We start from the raw sequence: 18365 nt of genomic DNA, 5'->3' as shown, positions 1-18365 counted from the left end.
TGAGGCACATTTTGGAAGGTTTTAAGATGAAGATTTCAGAACCCATAAATATTTCCAAGAATCTTGTTTTGCACACACGAACCAAGCACATTGAATTGAAGTATCATTTCTTGAGGGAAAAAGTGTAGAGCAAAGATGTTATCTTAGAACATGTTTCTACCAAGGAGTAGCTTGCAGATATTTTTACCAAACCGCTACCTAAGACTACATTTGAGTATCTTAGAAGTCAACTAGGGGTTGTACCCCTTCATGAGGTTAGTTGAGAATGATGTTGATTGCATAAGTTCTTGAACCACTTGCATAATTTTACAAAATGATTGTTGTAGTAGTGGAAGCTATTCCACAGGGGGAGCATTAAGTTGCAGATTGTTGTTGTATAGTGAAATTTGAAATTACATGTTTTACTTTCAATTTGGCATTGTTGTCAAAGGGGGAGAAGAATTATGTGATTATGAGGAGGGGACCAGTGACAAGTTGAAGACATGGAGAGCATGGTGAATACTTGGTAATGCAAACCAGGATTCCTATTCACAATCACAACAACAATTAATGGTGTTGATATTTGTATTCTCATCAATGCCAAAGGGGGAGATTGTTGGCATTTGCATGAAGATTGCATTAATGATATGTTATGTTGTCATTGATGTCAATTAACTAGTCATGATATTGCTATTATAATTGATATTGTCATGTAACCGGTAGGAAGAGCTTTGTGGAGGACATTGTAAATTGGTATGTAAGTTTGTGAGTTAAACCAGTAACCGGTACAAAAGGTTAAACCCTATCTATGTAATGTAACCAGTAAACCCTACCAGTTGTTTTTGTTAAACCCTAACCAATTAAGGTTGTTGAATTGGTTATGTTGGTTTATGATCTAATGATGAGAGATAATGATGGTGACACGTATGGTCATTGTATGAAGACAAGTTCAAAATATTTTGGTGCGTTTTTATCTAGGGAATGAGCAAAGTGTATTGCATTTAATGCAAAGCATGTGATGAGTTACTAAGTGCGATGAAGCGGTGATCAAGGAGCGGTTGAAGTTTTCTTGATCAATGTGTAGATATTGTTATGTAAATCCAACGGTCATACTTGAACCGACTTGTTTATAATTTCTATGAGAGAATTAGGTTTTTGTTTTGTTGCCAACCTAATTGATTTGTTATAAGGTCGATGAAGTTGTTTTGTAAAAGTTATTGGCAATAATCAGTTGAGTGTGTGGTTGCCAAACTGAATAATGAGTCTGCAGTTTGAGTAAATGCAGATAGAAGCTTAAAAGGATCTGATCAAGCAAGTGTAGTTCTATTCAGACAGATCAAGCAAACTCCTGTTGTTTTCTAACAATTATAGCAGAACTGAAATCCCCTAACCGGGTAAGCTCTAAATCCTCTAACAAGGTGATCCATTAGATTGGATTCTCAAATCCTCTACCAAGGTTACTCCTAATAGGGTACTTGCTTCTAACAAGGCATTTGTAGTAAATCCCTTAACCGAATGATTCTTAACAAGATCATTTCTTAACAGGACTTTTGTAAAGCTTTAACAGGCTTGGCTCCTAACAGAGTGAGCTTCAGAAGAGTTCAGATAGTTATCTTGTGAGTCTCATCTCATTGTGGTTTTTCCCATTTGGGTTTCCACGTCAAAAATATTTGTGTCATATGGTGAATGTTTTTGTGGTTATGATCTTTTGATTGATTTGATTAACTACTTAACTATTCTGATAAGGCATGATAGCCGAAAGCATTGAGAAATGAAGTTTGTTGACATATGATAAAGAATTTAAATGTTTACAAGTTTAATGTTGTTTACTATTAAGTTGCTATAACAGTCAACCGGTTTTGTTATGATTTTTTTTTATCTTGACATAGATATTTCATTGATAAGTTTACTTTGTGTCATTGAGATTGAGATTGGGAAGTTTGTATTAGTTTTTCAATTTACTGATTCACCCCCCCTCTCAATAATCTACCGCATACTTATTCTTTCATCATACCATCAAATATGTATGATTGCTTGTAGATGTGTTGTATAATGAAAGGAGGAAGCCTCTTTTATAGAGATCATCCTAAAAATGGAGGATTTAGATTAAGATGTTAAATTATGAATGGTCGTGATCCCATAAATGAAAGAGATTCTATAAGATTGAAGGGTAGGTAAAGATGAAGGGGGGATATTAAGAGGTAGGAAAGGTAGAAGATAAGAGTGAATACGATTAAGAGGTTAAATTTGAATAAAGGGCTAAGATTAAGAGGTGGGTTGACTTTAGAGAAAACACAAAGTGAATGAAAAGATGAGTGACACTTGTCATATGCTTACGATTTTAGATTGTGATCCATGTGAACAAGTTGGAGGGCTAGGATTAAAAGAGGGAAAAGGTAAGGAAATTAATTAAATAAATAAAAATATTTATTTAACTAATAGAGGAAAGGGCTAGGTAAATATTTATTTAATTTAGATAGGAAAAGGGATTAAATAAATAATAAATATTTATTTGAATTAGAAAGAAGAGGATTAGTGAATTAATTATATAAATTAAAATATTTATCTAATTAACAGAAGACATTGGGATAAAATAATTAAATAGATAATAAATATTTATTTAATTAAAGGAAAATTTTAGGTGTCTACATTTTAATATTTATTTGAATTAGAAAGAAGAGGCTTAGTGAATTAATTAAATAAATTAAAATATTTATCTAATTAATAGAAGACATTGAGATAAAATAATTAAATAAATAATAAATATTTATTTAATTAAAGGAAAATTTTAGGTGTCTACATTTTGCCCCTCTTTGAGACAATACAACTTGTCACATTATTTAAAAGAATAAATAATTTAACTGATACATGCCCAAGTTTGGAAGGTGGTATGCCTCCTTGAGATATTGGTTGAAATCATAAGAGGTTTGAACAATTTCTTGATAGTAAGAGAGGGTTAGCTATGCGAGGTAATAGGACAAAAATTTTAATTAGTGAAGAACAAACCAAGATTATGTCACTAGGGTTACGTGAGAGCATGATGAGTTAGAATGAACAATTATAGTTTCAACACCTATATAAATGGGTTAGGAGGGTCATCTGTCCTCATTTGCATGTTCAATATATTTGCGATATTAAGCCCATAGAAGAGAACAATAAAGGAGAGGTAGTAGTAGTAGATATGCAAAAACATATGAATGCAATCACTGATTTGAGCAAGTGTGATAGTATGAGTGTTATTAAATATGACTACTGAAGAAACATGGACTAGACAAAAGTCCTCCATTATACATCTCAAAGTGTTTGGGTGTGAAATCTTCTTGCCCATCCCTAAGGTGCAAAGGATAAAGTTGAACAATGCAATTTTTTAGTATACTTCAAAGTCAAAGGGGTGTCGATTATAGATATAGTGACAAAGAAGGTGTACATTAGTATGAATGATATTTTTTGCTTGGTATTAGTATGAATGATTTTTATTATGAGTAAAAATAATATAATAGTTCTTCTTCACCATATCTTATCAATTCTCAAACACTAAAAAATATGCAACCTAAAATTGATGTTCATTTGAAAAAGTAGAAGAGGCTTGCTTTCTAATTCATGGATTAAATTCCACCTATATCTCTACCTTAATACTCATCTATTATAATGCATAAAAAGATTCCTAAGGTTAATATTTGATGAAGAACATCTACCATAACCAATTCTAGGACTCCAAAGCATCCAAGAAGCCTAGTGTATCAACACAATTATTCAATTAGTTAGACGTATTATCAACATCCTTAACATATTATCCCAACAACCAACCAATCAAAATTTAAGTGTATGAGAAATTAAATCTTCATTCAAGCATTATTCTTGATGAACAATGGCCTATTACATCACATTTCTCATCCACAAAGACCTTATCCCCAACTTGTAAATGATTTGGACTAGTAACTCATAAAATACTTTAATGAATTAATTTGAAAGATAATTCAACCCTCTAGATAACACCAAAGTTACAACAATTTCCAATGGTGCAATCAAAAGACTTTAGTGAAACTCCTTGCAAACCCCAATTTGGAGGGTTTTGTGACAGTTTTATGAAAACTCATACTTTCTCCCTTCATTGTTCATGGCTAGGGCTCAAATATGGTTCAAAACAAATTATATTCTTTGAGCTACATATTCCAATCGATTTTGGTGTTCATTTAATCCATTTATCTATAGAAACATGCACTGAAATAGGGAAACATGTGATGATACAAAGATAATCCAAGATATTTGAACAAAAATCTTACCTTCCTTCATTCAAACTCCAACAAAAGTACATTGCAAATGAAATACAAGTCACATACTTCCCTTTCCACTTCTATTATCCTTGCATGGAGATTTGCATCCAAGCAAAGGACCTACAACTCTGAACTTTCATCTATCTTGCAAAATAATGTGACAGTTAGAGGTTTTTTTGAGGATTTAACTTTGCAACACCTCCTCCAACTTTGCCACCCTTTTGGATTCGACCAAGGAATGACTTATATAGGCCTCCCATGGTTACATAACTGATTCAACTTCCCCTAGGACTGAATTATTTCCCATTACATTAGTTTTGCAACTTTTTTTCTTTCTTATTGTTTGCTTGACAACTTTTGAGATCTAACTCCAAACTTACTAAAAATTTGTATGGACACTCTAAACATCCTAAGATGGACCAAATATTAAATTTTACATCCTTTCTCTCCCTTTTTGGGCATGTTCATAAATTTTGACCTTCTTGACCCTATTAGGACCTTAATGCTCAACTTGAGCAACTTGATACAAATGAGTTACATTGCTTCAAATGAGTTACATTGCTTTACATAAAGACTCATAATGACTTGAAATACATTCAAATGACCTTAAAGACTCCAACATAAATGAAATTTCTCTTGGAATATCCTCGGGATCCCCTATTGTACCACTGGTACTAGGTGCTCCTGCACCATACTGCTGACCTTAAAAGCTTTCCAAGTCTCTTGGAAACAACCTGCAAGAAAATTTTGTGTCTTGGACTGAAAATTTGTCTTTGACGTCATCTTTATCTCTACCTCTTCCTTTCATCATTCTCTCATTATCCTCATGTTGTTGCTACCAACTTCAAAAATGTAATCATCCTCTCAACTACTCACATCCATGGAGTATCCAATGGCTGCAACTCAAGGTGTTCCTTGGGCATCCACCTCTCCTCCTGTACACACACAAACTCATACTTCCTTTGCCTCACCTAGGAGTATCTTTTTCCTCTCTCCCCAGTCTTTTGACAACCACAACTAGGTTCTCTCCTCAACACCCTCTGTAGTTAGGTGGATCCAACACCTGTAACCAAACACAACATAAACAACTTTCCTAGCCCAGATATTTTGCTGGCCTCTAATACCAATTTGATGTAGAGCATCTACCATAACCAATTCTAGGACTCTAAACCATCCATGAAGCCCAATGTATCAACACAATTCTACAATCAATTAGAGGCATTATTAGCATCCTTAACATATTATCCCAATAACCAACCAATCAAAATTTCAATGTATGAGCAATTAAATCTGCATTCAAGCATTATTATTGATCAACAATGGCCTATTACATCCCATTTCTCATCCACAAATACCTTATCCCCAACTTGAAAATGATTTGGACTAGTAACAAAAATGACAAACTTGACTGTCCTTGTTTTGATAGTTCTAATTTTGTTATTCATATCTTTGAGGCCAGACAATAGTTTTGAGATCTCTCTGGTGGAAATGTAGATAACTAATATCAATAAAACATATCCAAAATTTAGAACAATCCAACGGTGGAGTTACTAGTTATGGTCTCTAAACTGAGACCATTTTGACTGTTACCAAAAAAAGAAGAAATCTGCAATCCTAGTCCACCTAGGGCATCAAATATCTCATTAAATACTTAACCAATCACATTGAAATTGAATTAATTTGGAAGATAATTCAACCCTCTAGAAAACCCCAAAGTTACAACAATTTCCAATGGTGCAATCAAAAGACTTTAGTGAAACTCTCCGTAAACCCCAATTTGGAGGGTTTTATGACAGTTTTATGAAAACTTGTCCTTTCTCCCTTCATTGTTCATAGCTAGGGCTCAAATATGGTTCAAAACAAAGTATATTATTTGTGATAAATATTCCAACCAATTTTGGTGTTTATTTAATCCATTTATCTATAGAAACATGCACTGAAATAGGGAGACACGTGCTGCTACAGAGATAATCAAAGACATTTGAACAAAAATCTTACCTTCCTTCATTGAAACTCCAACAAAAATACATTGCAAATGAAATACAGGTCACATACTTCCCTTTCAACTCCTTCTATTATACTTACATGGAGATTTTCATCCAAACAATGGACCTACAACTCTGAACTGTCATCTATCCTGCAGAATAATATGACAGTTAGAGGTTTTTTTGAGGATTTAACTTTGCAACACCTCCTCCAAATTTTCCACCCTTTTGGATTCAACCAAGGAATGACTTATATAGGCCTTCCATGGTTACATAACTGATTCAACTTCCCCTAGGACCGAATTATTTTCTATTACATTAGTTTTGCAACTTTTTTTTTCTTATTGTTTGCTTGACAACTTTTGAGATCTAACTCCAAACTTACTAAAAATTTGTATGGACACTCTAAACATCCTAAGACGGACCAAATATGACATTTTACATCCTTTCTCTCCTTTTTTGGGCATGTTCATAAATTTTGACCTTCTTGACCCTATTAGGACCTTAATGCTCAACTTGAGCAACTTGATACAAATGAGTTACATTGCTTTACATAAAGACTCATAATGACTTGAAATACATTCAAATGACCTTAAAGACTCCAACATAAATTAAATTTCTCTTGGAATATCCTCAAGACCTCTTGTTGTACCACTGGTACTAGGTGCTCCTGCACTAATATTACACAAAGAATTATACAAAAGCATATTTAGTCACAAATGCACTTGAGACTAGGTCAAAGACTAATCAAAAGTCTTATTAGAAATTCAATTTGAACCTAATGTGCATCATTATTTGAATTTCTAAACCAAAAGTAGTCAATCAACCACTCCAAATGCTAGGTTGGAAAGATATCAAGCATTAGAAAAGTCAAGCATTTCTAAGGAACAACACTTGGGAACTTGTCCTTTGAGGATAAAGATGCTAGGGTATGGCCTGATGCTAATGATATAGCTATTAGACTCAACAAATGGGATCCCCTAGAAGAGGAGGTGAATGTGCTAAAAGTGAAGGTGGCCTCTGAGGAGGAAAGGAAGAATATGGAGAGGTCTACCTTTGCTATTCAAGATAAGAAGGATGTGTTGAAGGAAAAATTGGACAAGATTGTGGCCTTCAGTAAGTAGATGGTGAAAAAGACGTCAACCTTGATGCATGTTCTATAGTAGGAGCTTGATAGGAAACATGCCAAGAGGAAGAGGTCTACTAAGATTGTTTTTGGTTCTACCTATGACAAAAAACAAACATGATATTATCTTGGTAATGGTGGATAATCTAACCAAGGTAACACATTTCATACCGAGAAATCTTAAGGGTGGTTCAGTGGTCCTAGCCAGGAAATTTGTTTAGGAGATTTTTAGACTTCATGGAGTGACAAGATGATCATATCCAATAGGGATTTCAGAATGACCTCTAGATGCAACCTTAAGGACAAGGTTGAACTTTAGTACAACCTATCATCTATAGACAGATGGACAAACTGAGCAAGTTAATTATATTGTTGGCTCGGATCTTCTGAGGATGTACTACATTGACCAATAGTACAAGTGGGGGGAATACCTTCCCTTAGTTGAGTTTGCCTACAATAACTCCTATCACTCCTCTTTAGGAAAGACACCGTTTAAGGTTTTATATGGATGGAAGTGCAGAACCCCTATTAGTTGGGATAGAGTGGAAGACAGGGTAATGGTTGGACTTGTCATACTTAAGGAGATGGAAGAATAGATGAGAACCATTAAGGCTAGACTGAAGGAGGCTATAGATAGGCTAAAGAATTATGCAAATAAGAACAAGACTTTCAGACAATTTTCAGTTGGAGACAAGGTCTTCTTGAGGATCAAGCCACACAAGAGTTCAATCTCTTTTGGCAAGTCCTCAAAGCTTGCACCTAGATATGTGGGACCCTTTGACGTACTGGAAGTAATCAATCTAGTTGCATATAGGTTCACTCTACCACCTTCTCTCGCTCATATTCATAATGTTTTTCATGTGTCTTTGCTTAAACCATATCATCCAGATGCATCTCACATTCTTGATTGGCGTACTCTACAAATGCAGGATCTAGGAGTGGTGCTAGTGGACCACACTCGAGTTATTGACACGAGCACCATCAAGTTGTGAAATAGAGATATATTTTTGTATAAGGTCTAGTGGGACCAATATTTGGCAGAGAGTACCACTTGGGAGAATGTTGAGGTTATTGAACACTGTTTTCAGCATTTGATTTCATAAACTCTTTTATTTCTAGTTGTCTATGTGTTGAATAAGACATCGGGATGATATTTGTTCCTAGTGGGGAAGGATGCCATAACCTAACTTTAATAAATTATTAAATAATTAGACATAGATTAAATTTTAGAATAAAGCTTTGAAATAAGACTTTGATTTATTTAGAAGAACTTGATTTTGCAAAATGTGATAATAGTTATGCATCAAATTTAATCTTTCAAAAAAATTCATTATACACACACGCGCGCGCCTTGACTATTTGACTCTTCTCTTAAGCGATGAACTTGTTAAATTCATTTAGCTGATCATACATATATATAAAATGTTAAAAAAGGGGATATGCATTAATGAACCTCAATTAAATTAAACAAATTTTTTTTTTCATTAATTAAATGTTAAAGTTATAAATAGTTAACTTAGCTATAAAGCATGAATTTTTTTTACTAACAGTAATTACTTGTATTGTGCAATTGAAAATGCCATTAACATAAAATAATTATTCAACAATTTTTTTTAATGGAGCTAGGCAGGAAAGCTGGTTCTGGCCTCTGTGTTGGATTCTCTATGCTTCCATCACATGGGCAACATGACTTTGACACAAATGCTGGAGTGCATATGGATGGAGACAACAAAAAGGAAGGGGACCCTTCCGGGAACCCTCTTTTGACCTTGGAGATAAAGGGGGATCACGTAAAGAAATCTTGAATTAGGAGGGAATCTTGAAAGAGGGACCTAAGCAGGAAAAGTATGTTGTTTAGAAGGATCCCTCGAGATCTTGGGCTTGAATAGTTGGATCAAGGGTTGGAATACTTGGTTCGAAACCCACTGGAAAATCTTCCTTTCCTAGCGTTTCAGACTTATCAGACAAGGCATCGGGTAAGTTTTCTATCTCCATTCCTGACACTATCATTGATCATAATATTTCATTAATGGCCTTCACCTTAGTTGGAAAATTTGTTGGTCCAAGGCCTAACATTAGTGTGGTGAGAGACTTTTCCAAAAAGAAATAGTGATTCAGAGGCCAAGTTGAAATCTTTGCGATGCCTAAAGGGTTTTTTGCCTTCAACTTTTCATGTTCAGAAGATTTGGAAGGTGTTATGTGTGGAGGTCCTTGGATGGTTGGGAAATATTCACTTTCCTTAATAAAATGGTTTCCTAATCAGGAGTTAAATGACTCTTTTTTTGACTCGGCTCTTGTTTAGGCTAGGCTGCCTGGTTTGCCAATGGAGTTTTGGTTTGAGGATGTCTTCAAGGGCATTGCCAGTTCCTTTGTTGATCTTCTTGACATAGATCCAATGACTGGAGCTAGAAAAAGGATGGTGTATGCCAGGATCTGTGTTAATGTCTGTCAGAGCACTGATCTACCATCATCAATTGATATTTTCTCTAAGCTGGGGAAATGGGTGCAAGCTATTGAGTATGAATCCTTACCCTTTGTTTGCTTCCATTACAAAAAAATTGGACATTGGGCCAGAGGTTTTCCTAGTATTCAGAGGAACCCACCTACTAGAAAAGGGTCTCATAAACATATCTGGAGGGAGAAACACAACAAAGGTGTTAGTATCTCTCAAGGGGAGATGTAACAAAAAAAGGAGAATCCAGCTCTGACCTCTAATAGCTCTGCTGAGGGTAAAATGGAAAACACTATGGTGCATAAGCAGGTCCCTTCTGTAGACAAACAAGCACATGCTAATTCTCAAATAAACCTATCAGGCAAACAGAGGGTTGAGGGAGTTAACCCTACTGGTGAAGACTGCTTTGCCCTTCCTCAAGGTTTGAATCCTTCTCCAAATATTGACCTTGAGGGTAATAAAGAGGTAAATAATCTTGAAGAAGGATAAATTGGGGTTGTGCCAGATAGTGGAGGTGATCAATTATTGGATAGTGGGACGTTTGAGGTCCTTGAAACTCATTTTTCTCTTAATGGGTTGGATGGTTTAGGATCTCAAGACTTAGTCAAACTAAAGAACCCTAATGCCCTTTGGGAGATTCCCCATACACCTAGTTATGGTGGGGGAATCTGCCAACATCAAGATGATAAAATATTTTCAGGCAAAGGAGAAGAAGATGATGAATCTCTTACATTGGTTGGTAGAAAGAAAAATAAGAAAATGGGTCCTAATAGTGGGGTGCAAACCAGAACTAGGGCTAAAGTGGATGTTGGACATTCTAAATCTCCACTTAGCAAGAAATCAACTAGGTAGCATAAAGAATTTGAAAGAAAAAAAAACATTTCTGATGGGAGCCAATGGACTATCTGGGAAACTTGTTCCCCAAGCAAAAAATGAAGATTATTTTGTGGAACTTAAGGGGCCTTAATGGCCACCATAAATAGGATATTCTCTGGAATCAGGTAAGAGACCATAAGATGGATGTTGTTTTAATTCAAGAAACCAAGATGAGTAAAGAAAAAGTGGAAAAAGTTAACCTTTTCAAAATTGGAGTTATTGGTAGCAGCTCTGATGGTGCTTCTAGTGGTGTTGCTATCTTCTAGAACAAGAAAACTATTGATGTTGAAGTTATTGAAGTTGATGGTAACTTGATATCTATTAGATTAAACCATATAAGGGATGCCTTCTCTTGGGTTTTATCTAATATTTATGTCCCCAATATGAAAGCGGTTAGGTTTAAGTTTTGGAGAAAGATTGAGGAGAAGAGGAGATTTTTTTCTCATGAAAGCTGGTTGATTATGGGTGATTTTAATACCCCTCTCTAGGAAGAAGAAAAGTTTGAGGGATCTCAAGTACATTTGGACAACAGAGTGGATCTTATGGAGTTTATCAATAGCTTGGCTCTTTTTGATGTGGAGTTGCAAGGGGCTTCCTACACATGGTCAAATAGGAGGGATGGTGATGATTTGATCCAGGTTAGGTTGGACAAATCTCTTATTTCTAATGAATGGCTCTCTAAATAACACTATTATTTATCTACTATCAGCAGAGTTGGGTCAGATCATTTCCCCATATCCTTCACTGTTGATGCTCTCATTAGAAAACACAACTTTACTTTTAGATTTGAGAAAATGTGGTTATCACACCCTTCCTTGGAGGAAAATATTTTTAGATGGTGGAATATCAGTGTGGAGGGCACTGCGATATTTAAAGTTGTTAAAAATTTAAGATTTGTCAAGGACAATGTCAGAACTTGGAATAAAGAGGTCTTTGGAGACATTTTTGCTACTAAATCAACTTTACAAATGGGGTTAAAAGAGGTTCAAGATAGTATTCAGAAAGAGGGATTTAAGTTTGTTTCAAGAGATAAAGAAAATGAAATCCTTGCCAAATATCATAGTATCATTGCAATGAGGAAGAATTCTGGAGACAAAGGTCAAGAGCTCTGTGGCTTTCAACGAGGGATAAAAACACAAAATACTTCCATATATGTCTACTATGAAACACAAAGCTGCAAATAGAATATCCTAGTTGGTGAGATGTGGCATTATCGCTAAAAAAGAGGAGGATATAGTTGTTGAGGCTATCCGTTTTTTTGTTGCTCTTTTGATTGCTGAATCAAATCTTTGTCTGAAAAGTTAGGATTCTTTGCTGGAAAATATTTTGAAAGTTATTGGGGCTGATAAAAACAAACACATATCAGCTATTCCTACTATGGAGGAGATAAAAAAGGCTAACTTTTCCTTTTAGTGAGATAAAGCCCCTGGTCCAGACGGGTACCCCATGTTTTTCTTCCATTCCTTTTGGCATATAGTTGAGAAGGATATTGTTAATATTGTTAAGGAATTATTTGGGTCGAAATCTCTCCTTAAGGAGGCCAACTCAACTTTTTTGGTTCTTATTCCCAAAATCCTGGGGGCAGATTCTATGGACAATTTTAGACCTATAAGTCTTTGTAACTCTTTGTACAAAATTATATCCAAGGTTGTCTCTTCTAGGCTGTTGGCTATCCTTCCCTCCCTCATCTCCCCGTAGCAAAACAACTTTGTTCCGGGAACGCAAATCTTGAATTCCACTATTATAGTTCATGAGAATATTCATTCTCTGAATGTCTCTAAGAAATATGGGTTTCTTATAAAGCTTGACCTTGCTAAAGCCTATGACAAAGTTGATTTGTGCTTTCTGAGAAGAATCCTCCAAGCGTATGGTTTTGATGATAGAGTTTCCTATATTATCTGGCAACTTATCTCTACTCCTTTCTCTATTATCATTAATGGCCCCCCCTCTAGATTCTTCAAGCCTTCGAGAGGATTAAGACAAGGGGATCCCATCTCGCCCATCTTGTTTACTATCATGGCAGAAAGTTTAAGTAGATATCTTCAAAATTTGATCAGTATAGGGGAAATCAAAGGAGTGAGGCCTTCATCTTCCAATCTCATGTGCTCACACCAACAATTTGTGGATGATAACATCCTCCTTAGGTCTGCTACTGTCCATGAAGCTAGATCTTTCAAAGGTTCTTTGCAAACCTATACTCAAGCTTATGATCAGATTATCAATTGGAATAAGACATCTATCTTTTTCATCAATACTCCTCCTCAAAGGCAAATAAAAATTGTTGACATCATTGGATGTGTTGTGGATTCATATCCTTCAATTTACTTAGGACTACCATTGGGATCCTCCCCTCCTGAAACCTTTTGGAGCTCCATTGTGGATAGGTTCAATAGGAAATTGGTCGGATGGATAGGTCCATTGCTTAATCAAGCTGGGAAATTGCAGTTTCTGAAATCCTCACTTCAAAATCTACCTCTTTGCACTTTGAGTTTATTTATGATCCCCTCCAAATTTGTTCAAGCTATTGAGAAGATACAAAAAAGATTTATGTGGTCTGGAGTTGAAGATAGGAGAAAGATGCCTCTAGTTTCCTGGGAGAAGGTATGCTTACCTAAAGTTTTGTGGGGTCTTGGCTTAAGGGCTATAAAAGACTTCAACAAAGCCTTGTTAGTTAAACAAGTCTAGAGGGCTTATGGTGAAAATAAGGAATGAAATTAAGTGTGGTTCAGAAAATACCTTAATGGTGTCGCTAATATGGTGTCCTTCTTTCATTCCTATGATATTCCACATGGTTCCTTCATCTTGAATAATATTCTTAAGGCTAAAAAGGTGGCTGAAGCTGGAGCTGACCAGGCATTAGGTAAGGGTTCTAGAATTAAATTTTGGGAAGATGTATGGATTTTTGATGAAACCCTCTTCTTGTGCCCAGACTTATTTCCCTTTGTCAATATTTACAATGCTAGATTTGGCTATTTTTTCTTTGACTATTGGTTGAACTCTTCTTGTGTTAATTTGAAGGAAATTAATGCTCTCTTTTCTCCAATCTAGCAGGCATTGCCATCCTTGTTTGTTAGTCCTCTAGTTGAAGAAATTTTTATTTGGAGGTTGACCATGAATGGCTCCTTCTCTGTGGCCTCTTTTGTTAGAAAGATGGTTTCTCCCCTACCCCATCTTCTTGTTTGGGCTAAGGCTTGGATAAAAAACCTCAACCCTAAAGCAGACATTTTCTTTTGGCTTCTGCTCCAAAATAAAATCTTTGCTACTGACAATTTAAGCAAGAGAGGATTCTTTATTTCAAATATATGTCATTTATGTCTCAATGTTGAAGAATCAGTTTCTCACCTTGTGCTTCATTTCCCCTTCATGGTGGAGATTTGGGGTAAGATTTTGCATAAATAGAACATTGCTTGGGTATTTCCAAATAAGGTGGAAGATTTATTTGTTCAATGGAGGTGTCCCTCTTCCAACTCTTTTATCAAAATTCTTTGGTCCCTACATGTTTGGAAGGAAAGGAACAACATAATATTTAGGGATTCATTTTGCATAGCTGAGATTGTTTTTGACAAGGAGTGTAGGTCCATTAGAGAGAATATGAAGCTAATTGGAAGTGGTATCTCCTACCTTCCTTCCACTGCTATTTCAGAGGAGGATAAGAGGATCTCTATGGAGTAGGGGTTAGAGGATTATATTAGTAAGGTCAAAGCAAAGAAATCTAGAGACGATGTTGTCTGGAGTTACCCTCCGGAGGGATGGGTGAAAGTTAATTTCGATGGGGTGACTAAGGGGAACCATGGGCTAGCTAGGGGGGGGGGGGGGGTGGTTAGAGATTCAAAAGGCCATTCTTTGGTTGCGGTGGCCCTGCCTATGGGTTTCCAAACCAATCACATAGCTGAATCCATGGAAGCTATGGAGAGCCTTAAAATTATTGAGAACATGCAATTGAAAAAAGTTTGGATAGAGGGGGACTCCTTAAATATTATCAGATGTCTTAAAGGTTTGGCTAAGCCCTCTTGGAAAATTAAAAATATTATTATAAAGGCCCTTAAAATTATTGAAGGTTTGGATAGCTCTATCATAACTCATACCTATAGGGAAGCAAATAAGGTGGCAGACACTTTTGCCAACATAGGAGTTAATTTATCAACTCCCATCATGCAACAAGGTGAAAGCAATATGTCTTTGGAGGCTAAGGAGAAATTATTTTCTGATCACACTAATGGAAAGGTTACTCTCTTATTATGTTATGATGACCCTTAGTTCGAGTTGCTACATTAATTATGGATGGGTTGGCGAGAAGTTTATAGATTACATGAGGTGAACTACCCCACACGCTTTGTGGGCGATTAATTGTATTATGTGTTTTTGCTCTATGTTTCTCTGTTGTTATTGTAGAGTCTCTTTTTTCTCAGGTGAAGGAGGGGTTGTTGGAACTACTAAAACAATGGGGGGAAATATTAACAAGAATGAGCCGACGAGATGTGAATATTGGAAGAAGGAACAAAAAGTGTGTAGAAGATTACAAAAAGGAGGGCACAAAAAGAAAGTCACTCTGTTTGGGAAAACAGTGATGTCGATGGAAGGGGCCAAATTCTTCAGGGACAAATTTTTTTTCTGGCAATGCGGTGAAACCATTTCCTAAGAATGATGAAGAAAAGGAGAGACTTGTCAAGTAGGACTAAACTTACTTCACTCCCAACTAGGTATACAGTTTCTGGTGTAAAATGTTGAAGGTGATAATGGAATTTGTTATGGTTGATGGGGAGGTTTACTAAAGTCTATAGCTACCATTTTGTGTTTCTCAATCATTTTAGATATGGGAATAAGGTTTCCTTTCCTTATTATCTGGTTTCTTCCCTAAATTTTTATCTGGCTGACCACATTAAGAACCCTAAGTCAAGCCCTTTGGCTCATCAGGGTTTAATCCTTTTAATTTATCAGCACTTTGAAGCTAGAGTTATCAGGGTGAAGTCCATTTTGGAAGATAAAGATGGGGATTATACCCCTAGTGATGGTTGTGATGACTCTAAATCTAAGGTTAAGGTTGTCACCTCTACCCCCCCTAAGAAGAGGGTCAGAACCCCTAAGAAGATCAATGATGTTTCATCAGAGGAGGAAACCTCTATTTATAAGGTGAAGCCCAAGGGGAGGGGAAATAAGTTAATTTTATCTTTCTGATGTGGGAGGTGAGCTGCCTCCTAAAATTTTTGAAAATCAGGAATCAGAACTGATGGACTTGGACTCCCAAGATTCACAAGACAAGATTGAAATGATGCTTGATATTTTGGGAACTACTAGAAGCACCTCAAATGATATGTATTTCTTCCAATGTTGGGTGTTCCATGAAATTAAGACTCTGCATCTCAAGTAGAGAACTACCTTAGCTAAGTTGGAAAGGGTTGAAGGGATTGTGGAAAAAGAGGGTCAGGTGAGAATTAAGGACAAGGGGAAAGGATGTGCTTCTAAGAGCAATGAGCGTGCCCTATGAAAAGAAGATGAAAAAAGAATAATGTTGGAGTGCTTTCAGAAAAATGTGAGGCTATTGAGCTTTTTAAAATAGATATGATGAAAAGTTTGGGGAGATTAATCTGAAAAATATAGAAAATTAAGGGTGGTCTCAAGAAGATAATGGAGAATAGTACGACTATGCTGAGAGTGTCTGCTACCAATATGTTGGTGATAGTGGCTAGATTGGAGAAGATGCATAATGATAAGAACTTTTTGGGATTTGGAGAAGGATGTTGGGGTCTCTAGCTCCAAGGATATCCCTCGCACTATGAGGAGGACTAGACAAAGCACAAAGGGTGTGGAGGTACCTTTGCCTCAAGGTCTTCTTGACCTCAAGGAAGCTGCGAAGACCATGATGATGCTAGAGAAAGAGGCTACTGATGGTCTCAATATTTTCATGTAACTGGTCATGGTATTTTTTATTGTTGTGTTTGTCAGTTCCTCACTAGTTTTTTGTTGTTCTTTTCTTTGGCTATTGTGTCTCTGCTATCCTTTTCTCTTGCTATTGTTTCTGCTTCTTTGTTGTTAATCTCAGTTTATTTGCTTTAATGCTCTATCTTTGGATTATGATGTAAGAGGTATCGGGTCCCCTCAAAACCTATTTTCGCTTAATCAAAAACATAAAATAATTATTAATTAATAATATGCAACTGTATGTTTTAGTTTATTTTAACTAAAATGAATGCACATGTATGAGAAGAACAAGGATTTAGAGAGAAATATATGTTCATTATTCATACATGCAATTAGGATTCAAATTAACAAGAAGAAACTTCTAGTTTATCTAAATAAAATAAAAGAAAACATGGTGGAAAAAGAGGAGGAATTCACGTACAAGGGAGGGGAATCTAGGCAATTTCGTGGAGAAAAAGAGGACATTTTTTAGAAAAAGCACTACAAAATAAATCACCTCAAGTTATTTTTTTGGGAGGAGAGGCTTCCAGATTTGAGGGAGAAGGAAAACAGAGGACAATTGTGAGGCACCATTGTGATTATCATCTAAGTTCCACTCTCTAAGCAACTTCCACTAGAAATAATTCATCAATCACGAAACCGGGTATGTACCTGAAATAGCTGAAATAGTGTAGTATTACTAAGATCCTCTGTTATCAAACCTTTTGTTCCTTATTCTCTACACAATGTTGCTCTCTTTTTTTGTTTGAGAAGATTAAGCAAACCCCAAATCTTATGGTTCGAATTTGGCTCTTTTAATATTGCATCTCTTTCTTATTTTATTCCTGCCTGCCACAAGAAATTGGAGCTTGAACATTTTCTTTATCGATTTGGTGTTTCTTACTGTGGCCAGATAGAGCCAACAACCATTGTGTTGATCTACCTATTTATGTTGATTTCGGGTTTATAGTTATAAAAGACAAATTTAAGGTATATTTTTACATGTATGGATGGCTTAAGCAATCCTCCCTTAGATCATGGATAATATGTCACATTTGCAGCTCTTTTTTTGCTTGCTAATTTAAAAATTAGGTCTTTATCCCATTTTGCAATCAGTGATTGCCCCAATACTACTCTTATGCCAAATTCACCTTCCTGTATGCTTTGATGGATGACTGTAAACTGTTCCAAAGTTCCTTATTACCGAAAACTAGCCTTAAATCACACACACTAAGCTTTGACTTCTTAGGTGGTGATGAGGGGCCCGCTGAACCTATTTCGTTCGTCAATCCATTTCCATTCCCTAAACACTCACCATTGTAGTCAGCAGAGGTCGTTACAGTCTGTGTCAACAGTTCCCACATATGATGAAAATCAAATTCAACTAAACTTTTGCAGTAACGCAGGAACAGTGTTTGAATTGGAACTTTAATTAAAATAAATAGGGTAGATTTTGTCAGATGATGTAGGGGAAAGGACCCAGTAGTTGAGCATGTTCCAATTATTGTGATAGAAGTAGTTGATTTAATACCCCCATACTTGTTGATTTAATGTACAACTTTTGTACAATATTGCACCAGTAGTTGTATGATAAGTACCAGTAATTGAATGAAATATACCATTTGTTGTGAAAAGTGTGTACGGTGAAAATGGACAACAATAATAACAATATTGAAAGGCTAAATGAATCCAACCACAAAACCTTAGCCTAACAATCAACAAAGATCCACCATAACATATGAAGATTACCTAAGACAATGCAAATCACATGAAAT

The sequence above is a fragment of the Cryptomeria japonica genome, chromosome 6, assembly GCF_030272615.1.
Source record: "Cryptomeria japonica chromosome 6, Sugi_1.0, whole genome shotgun sequence".
NCBI classification, from domain to species: domain Eukaryota; kingdom Viridiplantae; phylum Streptophyta; class Pinopsida; order Cupressales; family Cupressaceae; genus Cryptomeria; species Cryptomeria japonica.
Note: the sequence above shows the minus strand (reverse complement) of the source record.